The sequence below is a fragment of the Myotis davidii genome, unplaced genomic scaffold (assembly GCF_000327345.1).
Source record: "Myotis davidii unplaced genomic scaffold, ASM32734v1 scaffold269, whole genome shotgun sequence".
NCBI lineage: Eukaryota > Metazoa > Chordata > Mammalia > Chiroptera > Vespertilionidae > Myotis > Myotis davidii.
The window spans coordinates 3,095,921-3,106,479 of NW_006383008.1; the positions used below are offsets into that span (position 1 = coordinate 3,095,921).

General features: G+C 38.8%; 1 pseudogene; it reads right to left on the minus strand.

Moving 5' to 3' along the window:
- Positions 1-9,360: 9,360 nt before the first annotated feature.
- Positions 9,361-10,232, minus strand: LOC102762045 (annotated as a pseudogene).
- Positions 10,233-10,559: the final 327 nt, after the last annotated feature.

The following is a 10,559-nucleotide window of genomic DNA, read 5'->3' on the forward strand; positions in this document are numbered from 1 at the left end:
GTCATGAATCTGCCTTTTGCTTTTATCCTTCCAGTCCAAAACTTTATTTATTAATCTGGAAGAGATATTTAAGTTACTTCTGTAGGACCAATTAGATCTAGACATAAAAAAAGGAACTTTTTCATGAAATAATTCTATAATTCCTCAGATAAATAAGTTTGGGGAATTTTCATAGCAGCAATAATGGTATTCCTGCATATATTTATTACTTATGCATATCAAAATTCTGTCACCTAATAGATTTCTTTTCAAAGGAGATAAACAAATCCTTTAGTGCCTGCTACAAAATTAACCTTTATGTTCTCAACCTCTGTACCTTCCAAAGCTATGTTAAACCTGTACACCTCAGAAAAATCAAAAAGATAGCACTGATCAGAATTATCTCAAAGAAGCATAGCTTACAGTAATGGAAAGACACTCTAGGTGGTATTAACCATGAGTTATAATCAAAAACTTAAGACAAATTCCTATTATGAAGTTTAAAATCACTCTGAAACTTAGTTAGGAATAGAGAAAATGCACTGGCGTTGCATACTTGGTTGCTTTAACTTGTTCAAACTATCATTTTATGCATCCTCCTAAAGTTGCCATTACTTATTAAAATTTTATTTATTTTTTATCTGTCATTGATATTTTATTCTAATATTTCCCTCATTTCCATCTGATGATTCTAAATTCTTGGTAATTTTAACCAAGCATTCATAAGATATTAAACATGCATATGTACATGACTATATAATACCAGTAACATGAAATTGGTATTGCACATGCATATAAAATTTCTAACTTATGTCATTTTCATGTAAGTACATATACAAAAATAATGAATTATGAAAGAGAATATTGGTAAAATATTATATACTTTTACAACGTGAAAAATATGACTAATGTCTCAAGTGCATTTTTTTATGTTTTTTTGAGATTAAAAGTAAAGGGAGAAAATTGCTTTTTTACAATGTATTGGAGAAAAATTTGTCCAATACAAACTTCATTTGTACTGCAAAAGTAAAAGTTATGTTTTGTACTCAATTTCTCTCAAAACATTTAATAAAGGCTATAAGTAAATTTTTAATTTTAATTTGCATAACAAACTGGAATATTGCATATGACTGTTCAACCATATTACCATGGATATTTGGATTACAATAATTTTGAAATGGCAAATTTATTATTCTGTATTTTTTAAATGATTTGGAAAACATGTATGACTTTTATAATCAGAACTGAATATTTTTCTCCAAACAAAATAAAATGGTTTTTGAAAAAATGTGTTTCTCTTTTTTATATGTTTTTCAAGTCTGCCCTCTCATTCAATGTATCACTGGAAAGATCTGAATGTAAGTACAGGAGTTTCTTGCTCCTATTTTTATATTTTTATCACTGACATGTGCTCCATTTTAGCGCTGGATAGAATACGGATTTTGTAGTTTAAGTGGTTTTGTGTTGACATGCACAACCACCCCCAACTTACAGACTAGTTCATTGAACAAGAAAATTAGTATATAAGGATTTGCTGGACAAAATGAGAGTGCTGCAGATGTCCAAACTATCTAGACCATCAAGAGTATATTGTTTTATTTTAATTCAAAGTGTTATCACTTTGCAAATATCATTGACATTATTGATTATGCTTGTTAATATGATGTTCAAGCTTTAGGTCATATTCTATCAGTAAAACAAATAATAAACTCAATTTTGCATTAACATATCTCTATGCAATTGTCATGAGAATTGCTAACATCACATATGGCATTTGTAGAATTATTCTAAGTGATCTGTAATGGGAATATTTGGGATTGTACAGGACCACTCATCATGCAAATTTAAAGGCAAATCTTGATAGAAATAACCCCAAACAATTTTTTCATAATTATTTCCCCCAGAATATGATAAGTTGACAAGTGTGAATCACCTAATTTGACTAAACTTTATTTAAATCTTCTCTTAGCTATTTTGAGAATTTTATATCATACTAATAGTAAATTTATTTCAATCTGTTATTTGTATTCTTAGCTCTAGTGCTGTACATTTAGTCTAAGTCTTTGGATAATACTCAAATACTTTGTTTTCAGTGAAACATCTGTGTGTTACCACCCGCCTACAACCACCCTGCAAAAATGTGGATTCTGGCAAGCTACCAAGAACAAACTGACATCCCAGACATGCATAGCTGTAGGTGGGTCTAGGTCTTCCATCTGTGGCACACGCCACTTAGGTAGTCATTTGACAATATATATATATAGGTTGGAATAATATGTGCAAGGCAAAATTAAAAACATATATCTAACCAATATTGGCGTATTTTATTTGATTTACCCTTTTTAAAAGAAAATTTTTATTATTTCAGAGAGGAAGGGAGAGGGAGAGAGAGATAGAAACATCAATGTTGAGAAAGAATTACTGATCAGTCACGTCCTGCACACTCCCCACTGGGGACCGCCTCCTGCACACTCCTACTGGGTATGGAGCCAGAAAACTGGGGCATGTTCCCCGACCTGGAATCGAACTGTGACCTCTCGGCTCATAGGTTGATGCTCAACCACTGAGTCACACCAGCCAGGCTTTCACTTATCCTTTGATTATATTGCTAAATAAGTATAAAATCAACATTGGTAGTGTGCTACAAAATTATTACTCATAAATATTTACCAAACAAATATTATTGCTGTGACTTTAGCAATAGATTAGATTATTTCATTTATTTAAAAATAGGATATAATTTTTAGAGGGGTTAATATATTCTCCTCTATCTTATTTTGGAATTTTTCCTATCAACATGATACAGTGTAAAGCGTTAGCTTCTAACTATAAACTTTTGAAATTTTACTCTAGCACAGTTTAACTATATGAGTCTCTATTCCATGATTCAGGTACCCAGTTAGCTATCAGGATGGTTTCACTTTGAATGTGATAATGTAAAGTCTAACTATTAATTATAATGCCTTTCTAATTATTAGAAGTTTTTATTTTAAAGAAAACTTCAATTCACAATAGGAAAGTAAGCAATTTTGTTTGGTATAAATGAGCAGGCCTTTCTACGGCATATTATGTAGCTTAATTTCAAATATTTATTTCTGTCTTATTCATCTTCAAGGAACAGATATTCAACTAATACATGATGAAATAATTGTTTTTTCTCTGGCAACAGAGCATACCGTATATTTATTTTTTATATTTTTATTGATTTCAGAGAGGAAGGGAAGGGGAGTGAGAGATAGAAACAGCAATGATGAGAGAGGATCAGTGACTGGCTGCCTCCTCACACCCCACACTGGGAATCAAGCCCTCAAGCAGGACATGGGCCCTGGCGGGGAATTGAACCGTGACCTCCTAGTTCAGTGACGGCGAACCTATGACTCGCGTGTCAGAGGTGACATGCGAACTCAGTTTTTGGTTGATTTTTCTTTGTTAAATGGCATTTAAATATACAAAATAAATATCAAAAATATAAATCTTTGTTTTACTATGGTTGCAAATATTAAAAAATTTCTATATGTGGCACAGCACCAGAGTTAAGTTAGGGTTTTTCAAAATGCTGACACGCCGAGCTCAAAAGGTTCATCATTACTGTCCTAGTTCATAGATTGAAGCTCAACCACTGAGCACACAGGCTGGGCCAATTTTTAAATTTTATTTTAATATTTCAAGTCAAATCAATTCTTAATTTTATAGTTAGTGTTCTTTTATGATTTTTCAAAGAAATATTTACCTACCCCAAACACAGAAAGATCTCTCTTTAGCTTTATTCTTTATATTTCATAGTTGGAGCTTTTAAATTTAGGTGTATGCTATATTTTGAATAAATTTTTGTTGATAGTGAAAAGTAAGGATTGAAGTGTTTAGCTCATCTCTCAAGTGTATATTCATTTGGACTAATATAATTTGCTGATAACCTCATCTTTTCCTTTTTAATTTAATCTAACATCTTCATTGAAAGTCAGTTAATGATATACTTGCCAGTTTATTTATAGTATCTCTATTTTTCTTTATTCACATTCAAGTCTATTATCACATTATCTTGAGTCCAGTAATTTTATAGTAACATTAGAGTCCCAGTGCACAAATTTGTGCATGGGTGGGGTCCCTCTGGGTGGCCTGCAGGGATCGGGACAAAACCCACAGTCCAATGCTACCTGCAGCTCCTACCTGCTGCTCCCACTCATTCTGGCCCCACTGTGTCTGCTGGGCTCACGCCCAATCAGTCCCTATTGGGAGAGGCTTTTGCTACCACAGCAGCACTCACCAGCCATGAGCCCTGCATCTGGCGCCCTCCCAAGGGGAGTGGCCTGCGGGATCGGGCTGAATCTGGCTCTCCAACATCTCCCAAGGGGTCCTGAATTGTGAGAGGGTGCAGGCCAGGCTGAGGGACCCCAGTGGTGCATGACCGGGCCAGGGAGGGACCATAGGAGGGCTCTAGGGCATGTCCAGCGCATCTCACTCAGTCCCGATGTGCCTCTAGGGACCTTACCAGTTCCCAAATTTCATGTACTAGGCCTCTAGTTTATAATTTGTACTAGTTTTCATTGTTCAGCATCCAGCAAAGTATTTTACAATGAAATTTTTTGTATATATAGAAAGCTTTGATAATCAAATGATACTAACTCAGCAGAAAAGACATACAATCCAAACTTACTTCTTGTGTCTGCTTTTAGCCAAAATGAAGAAATGGAACTTAAATTACAGTATCATTACAGAAAACTAAGGAAAACCTACGAATCAAATGCTTTCAGATATTGAACAATAGGCAATGCCAGAGACAGATGTCAGAGTTTAAGGAGCTCAGCCGCGGGAACCTGTAAAGCAGACTACTGGGAAGGAGAGGAAGCCACACAACGAAAGGGCTCCAGAGTAAAAATCTAAGCAGGGGTAATCTTGAACGTTGGGGTACACACTTATGGTACATGCATGGGATAAGGATTCATAAAGCCTTGCCAAGAATAAATTCAAGGGCAAGAAAAGGTAGGGTGATTTAAGATGAAATGCTCCTTAAATTTAAGCAGGGCACAGAGATGTCCAAGTTTACATCAGCCAGTTCAGAGAAAATTAATTGAATAACTCTCATATTCAGTAGAGACCCAAGAAGGTTTATATCTTGTAGTAAGGCTTAATTAACTCTAGAGTAAAGACTACGTTATCCTCCTCTAACAAAATTTGAAAGTATCAAACTGATCCTCACGTAGTTTAACTGCCTCCCCCAAACTCCACTTTAAGGAATACTACTCCTAAAAGCATTAGATTAAAAGGCCACCTCAGCCCACAAATTGATCTTAATAGTCATAACAAATCAAACATAAGCATCATAAGCTTAATGAAATAATAGCATAGCTTTTTTATAAGAACATATGGAAAGAAAAAGAAATAATGTAGTATAGAAAGACTGTCTGTAGCTGATGGGAATTGAGTAGGGAAGAGCATGAAGAATATGAATGAAAGGAATTACCTTAAATAAGAGAAAGTCTTTCTTTTATCAAGGATGATAGTGTGACCATAAAAAAAGAATATTATTAACCTATCTCTCTCCAAATAGTTTAAAAACAAATAGCTTGACAATAGCATAAGAGTGTCTATTAGCTAAGGTCCATAAAACCCAAACAAAACATATAGGGAACAATGTTTAATTTGGTTAGTATAAAACATCAATGTATGTCACTTCCTCTGAATATTGACTTGTTTTTAATTTACCTGAATCATCTGTACAGCTCATTTAATTTGTCATGGTTTCACTGTAGATTACTGGCCTACATATTGCTCAGATGACTTTTTTTTAATTTATCAATTTAATGATCACAAGTAAAACTCCAAAATCTAGAGAGAGAAGAAAGCAGAGAAACATAAAAAAGAAAATGAAAAAAAAAATGAGGAAGGAAAAATGAGAGATGCAGGAGGCAGATGTAGGAGAGAAGAAATAGCTGAAAAGTCACCAATAAGCTGGACATTATAGTTCCACTAGAGCAGTGGTTCTCAACCTTGGCTGCGCACTAGAGGCCTGATGCACGAAATTTGTGCAGGAGTAGGCCTTCCTTCCCCCAGCTGCTGGCTCTGGTTTCCCTCTGGCACCCGGGACTGGGGCTTCCCTCCAGCCGCCAGCAGGCACCCAGGACCCAGGTTTCCCACGCAGCACTGGCTTTCATCCAGAAGGACGTCCGGAAGGATGTCAGGTCTAATTAGCATATTATGCTTTTATTATTTTAGATTTCTTTTAGGGTCCTCTTCTTCCATTTCTCCCTATCCTTCTTCTTTTTGTAAAGGAAGAATTTGTTTTACTAATCATGTCTCCCCTGCATATACAACCTTACTTTGCTTCTACTAAAGGAAAGTTTTCAGAGAAGTTTTAATTTAGGTGGATGGTAAAGAACAGGAAGTAGGTCGCTAAGCTTTAGCTGCACTCTTCTAACCCTCATGTCAGGGTCTTATCTTCTGTCAGTCCACACATTTCCATAAGCAGCAACAGAACTGATGTTAGGAAGTTCAAAGTTTTCACATACACCACCTTGGAAAATTGACAATAAAAGTTTTTGACGATTAGTAAATTAGGGTATAGTAAACTTGGGTACAGCTTCATCCACAGAGAAGATCAGTGAAATAAAAATTACAGGCAAAGAAACACAAATGTTTTTAATCTTTCTGGTGCCAAACTAAACAAATGCTCTACTAGAGTTGGAGGGACAAAAGAAGAGAACATGTACTTTTCACAAAGACATATATTTCTGATGCTTTCTGTCTAGGTTTTCCTTCCTTCTTTTTATCTATAATAATAAAAAAAAGTGTAATATGCTAATTAGACGTGACATCCTTCCTGACGAAGCTGGGGCTGTGAGGATGAAGCCCGGGTCTCAGGTACCTGCCAGCGGCCCGAGGGAAGTCTGGGTCCTGGGTGCCAGAGGGAAGCCGGTGCCCGTAGCCATGAGAAGGCAGGACTATTCTTGCACGAATTTCGTGCATTGGGCCTCTAGTTTTATTGCAATACTTTAATATGTTTACCTTTACTGAGAAACAAAAATGTAATTATACATTGTATACAGTAGCAAGCTCTGTAGAAGGAAGGGGATTTATATACCTAAGGGAAGCTGGTGAAGGCAAGAGGTTGACAACAAAACAAAAATGCCCATAGTCTGATTTAATCAGGCTTTAATCATAGACACAGGAATCTTTGGCATATATCTCTGTGTAACACACAATATATACATATATAATTAATATATAATAATTAATATATTATATAATATATAACATTTTATAATATACTATACTCACTTTTTAAATACTACCTGCAGTTTCTTTCCTTTCTCACTCTACTCTTAATAAATGACCCCTCCAGCAGCTGCCTTCCCTGTGAGTTCTGCACCAGTCCCCACTGATAATTGCTTGTGTTAAGCATAATGTTTTCACAGCTGCAAGCAGGATTTTTAAATAGCCAAGGTGCACTGAAGCCATCCTCAGCAATTAATAAATACAATATTAACAATATTTGCACTTGTGCCTTTTTTTACTCTGAGCATACCAAAGCACTTTACAAATAAACATGTGTTATTAACCTAATTTTTTACAGATGGGGAGAAAACCCACTGGATTCAGGTTAAGGCCACATAAGTGACTTTCTTGAAGATTGCCCAACAAATCAGATGCGTGACCTTGAATAACAGCCAGGACTCCAATAGGGCCTCTGCTTTGCTTTGTGAAAATCCACCCCCTATTAACATTTGAACTTTAAATGAGCACCATTTAATAAACTTTGCACATCACCATATTTGTAATAACATTTGCCATGAAAACCACTGTGTCATTTCTGATTTCCAATAATTCTTTCCATATACTGTAAAAGCAAACATTACCTTTTAGAGAGATTTTTACAGAGGAAGAAAAGCTCAAATCAACCACTCAAACAATGAATGATATGTATTCTCAGAGGTCCTGTCGGTGGAACCCATGGGAGCAAAGGAGGAACAAGTTGATATGGACGTAAGGAAACTGATGTAGGGCCCTGGAAGGCTTTCAGAGGATGAAAAGTAGGTAAAGACTCTAAGAGAAATAAAAGGAGATTTATTTAATAAATGTCTTCCTACCCAGCTACCAAAGCTCATGAGCCTTTTTTGTTTATCAACATTGAGAGATTAGATATTTTAAGATTATATCTCAAGTTCACACTAAATGCCCAAAGGTTAAACTTGTACAATTTTTAATAAATTGTGCCCTACTTTCAACTATTTTATGAACTCTGCAGAAACATGAGTTTTGAGTTACATAACTAAAGCCACATTTCATTATTTTTAAAAAGATTACAGAAATATGTCAATCTTTATGAACATATATGTCCTCTATTTTGAACATTATGGTCCTAACACAGATTTTTTGTTTGTTTTGTTTTAGTTTTGTTTTTTATCTTCTGGGACATTCTACCATCACTCTTCTTCAAGTCATTTAATACGTCAACTATGACAGTACTAAATGAAAACATTAAAAAATACAATTAGAGACTAAACCGGTTTGGCTCAGTGGATAGAGCGTTGGTCTGCGGACTCAAGGGTCCCAGGTTCGATTCCGGTCAAGAGCATGTACCTGGGTTGCGGGCACATCCCCAGTGGGAGATGTGCAGGAGGCAGCTGATCGATGTTTCTCTCATCGATGTTTCTGACTCTCTATCTCTCTCCCTTCCTCTCTGTGAAAAATCAATAAAATGTATTTTAAAAAAATACAATTAGATTTGTTAATTTAAGTTCCCAAACCATAAATCTATCTACTTATCATTGTGATATTTTAAAGCATTATTTTTATGGAAAACAGTACATGCAAAGGCATAGAAATTAGAATAGTCTTATATTTAACAGAAATACAGTTATTTCCTATTAAGATTATGCAAAGACTTTCTTCTAGATACTTTTTAAAAAACCAACACATTATTATTTTTAAGTTAAAGAGCAACTGAAACACAAGTGAGATTATATATAATGACTAGAGGCCCGGTGCACAAAAATTTGTGCACTCAGGTGGGTACTTCAGCCCGGCCTGTGCCCTCTCACAATCTGGGTCCCCTTGGTTGCCCCTTCCCCTGGCTGCTGGCACCAGTTTTCCTCAGGCGCCTGGAACCCAGACCTTCGCTCTTTGCTGGGAGGGGCCCTCGCAGTGGGCGAGGGGCTTAGCCTCACTGAAGTCCTTATAAGAAGAGGAATGTTGGGGTCCAGCCCCAGCAGGTCCACGGGTTCCCAAAGGTGTGGACGGAGTCGGCGAAGAAGGAATGACACAGAGGCAGTGTTCAGGTGATCATCATAGCCAGGTTCTCTTTTTATTGTCCTGTTACATCTGTATTTATACTATTTGATCCAATAAGCATGCCTCTATAAGCTTTTTTGTGTTTTTTTGCCGAGGAGAGCATAGGGTCTGTTTATTGGGGGGTCAGTCAAAGGGGGAGCTGGCTAGGGTGGGGTAGGGCAGCTACTTATCTGGCCCCCGAGAAACCCAACCTCGACCGCTTTGAAGCCAAAGTCTTCCTCCACCTTAACTGCACGGGGGCCAGCTCCAGAGTCAGCGGGACTCCCGCCCAGCGCCCTTCCTGTGTCACTTGCTGCCTCTTCCAATCGCTGGGCCCCTCGCCAGGGACCGGGCTGCTGGCTTCTGTGGGTGCTGGCGTCCTCCTGGGCGGGGACAGCCCCTCTTTCTCCAGAGGCTCGTTCTCAGCGTTGCCTGGTGTGGGGGCATCTGTGCCCGGGCTGCCCTCGTCCTCCAGTAAGATGGTGAACTGGCTGGCCCTGTAGCCGTCACCGTAGGAGTCCAGCACCCTCATGAGGAGCCTCCGCTCCTGCTGGAGTCTCCGTGTTATCCTCTATATCTGATGGACCCTGTTCAGGACCCGCTCATTCACCTTCTCAATCTCCCTGTAGCACCAACCCAGCTCCTGGTACTTCCTGCGATTGAGTTCCTGTTGGCACCGTTGCCGCTGGCCTTGGGCTGCCTCCTCCTCTTCGTCTAGCTCATGGAGGTTGAAGCTGCCCAGAATCCCAGACAAGAACTCCACTTCGGTCTCAAGCTCGCTCTCCAGGATGTGACCACCAAACAGCGGAGGCAGCGCCAGCTCCAAGCCAGGAGGTGCTGAGAACTCCTCAAAGCCCATGGCTGCCATGGACCCCTCTCTCTGCTCCAGCTCCATTTTTCCCTGGCTCCAGGCGCAGAACTTCCAACCTTGCAAGCCTCTTCAAGTGCAAAAGGACAGGCCCCATCTGACTTCAAGGCCAGGCACCCAGGCCCCAGTCGCTAAGCCTCCTGGGAGTCGTAGTTCTCTATTTCCCGCTCACCTCCCTCGCCCCACTGCCACCCTGAGTCCAGAAGTCCCGGCTGAAAGGCCCTGCTGGCTTGTCTAATGCCTCGGCCAGGCATCTGAGTCACCTCCATCCTTATTCCTCTCCCGACACTGCGCCATCTGACCACGGAGACTCTCCTCTTGGAAGGCCCCTGGGTCTCCTTCTGGGGCCAGGGCTGTGCCTCTGCCTAGGCACGGGATCACGTGCCCTGGCTGTGACACAGCCCTGGCCACTGGGTGTCCTTCTGGGACCTGGCTGCGTTGCCCC